Source organism: Oncorhynchus kisutch, linkage group LG12 (genome assembly GCF_002021735.2).
Source record: "Oncorhynchus kisutch isolate 150728-3 linkage group LG12, Okis_V2, whole genome shotgun sequence".
NCBI lineage: Eukaryota > Metazoa > Chordata > Actinopteri > Salmoniformes > Salmonidae > Oncorhynchus > Oncorhynchus kisutch.
The window spans coordinates 37647431-37649069 of NC_034185.2; positions in this window are offsets into that span (position 1 = coordinate 37647431).

Below are 1639 nucleotides of genomic sequence, written 5' to 3' on the forward strand. Positions count from 1 at the left end.
AAAGCGAGAGAGAGAGAGAGAGAGAGAGAGAGAGAGAGAGAGAGAGAGAGAGAGAGAGGACGGTGGCTGCCTGAGCGATGTGCTTTGCTCTTCCTGGTTCGGCTTCACCGATTTGCAGAAAACTTAATCTTAACCATTTGCTATGCAGACAAGCCTCGCTGACATCCAGTCTTCCAATGGCGAAAACGCCAGGCTGTTTATTTCAAGAATACAACCTAAATATTTGTAGAATTTGCGTCCCCTTGCGAAGTGGCTCGAATTACTTGGTTCAACTCGATTAATGCACGGGCTATGGAGCGATGTTGCCCCCCTCAACGCCAGCCTCACCCTGTCATTATGTCGTGACCAGACCAGACCAGACCCAACCCAGACCACATCCAGTAAACCCACGATCTGTGTTTTCACACATCGCCTGGTGTGTACAGATATCACAACAACATTGTAATGTACACACAGGAATGTAAAGCATGCGGGGAAACAACACCAGTTCATTCCCATTCCCTGTGGTTGAATAATTACAGTTCATTCCCATTCCTCGTGGTTGAATAAAATGATCATTATTTTCAGATCACAGTCCATAATGTTATTAGCCTAATATTTTTTTTTTTTGCGCGCCCCAAAAGTTCTAATGGATATGGAAAGAATTCTAATTTCAGTCAATCTATAGGCTAGGGTCCAAATGATTGTCCCTATTGGCCAGGCATATTGGCTGCTTCGTGTGCATTACCGCTAATAGGCCTGTTTTATTTCTATTTATTGCTTTATTACATGATATTTTGCTTTATTATGCCTAAAAGCACACACGACCCAGTCCTGTTGCAGAGGAATTAGCATAATCCAGCACAACAATAATATGCGGGCCTCCACACCACGTGTGATAACGGGCATATTACGATAACACATTTTAAAGATCCAAACACTGAGCACACTCGGGGTTTTGGGTTTTGTGCAGGTGTCAGGTGATTGCAATAATGCTTAGGCAGCGATTCTCAATAGTCCTGAGTGGCTTCATTCCTGTGGCTTCATTCCTCTCCTTGTCTCCTTTCCTTCAACTGCACAGAAATGAACTGGACAGCTTAAATCAAATCCTCAGGGTATCCACCGTTGCTTTTCCTTGCTATGCGCTTTCAGATCTGCGCAGATGAAGGAGGTGAGGAAGCTCCTTTAGACTATCGAAATTAAGGAGAGAAGGCAAGGAGAGGAAGCTGTTGTAGACTATTCAGATGGACCCTATACTGTTTTACCACCACTACGCCTTGCATGAAGGTGAACATTTGTGATTTCATGGCCAAGACATCTGACTAACCGTCGCTATTTCTGATGTTGCCTATGTTTCCTGAATATCCCCATTGAACCCAATAGATGAATATATGTACCTACACGTTCAACATTTCAGTCATAAATCTGGTTGAGGAAAAGGACCGGGGCTGCAAACTGAACAGGACGTTAAGGGACAATATCAGACGACTTGAAACCTTCAACTAAGACAACTGACATTTCTTCTTGTTTGACAATAGACAGAGCAATCTTCACTCCTTGAATAATGTCAAATCAAATATATTGTCTGTGTACACAGTCTAACAGATGTTATAGGGGGTGCAGCGAAATCCTTAGGATATATGTTACTATAGCGTCTAAC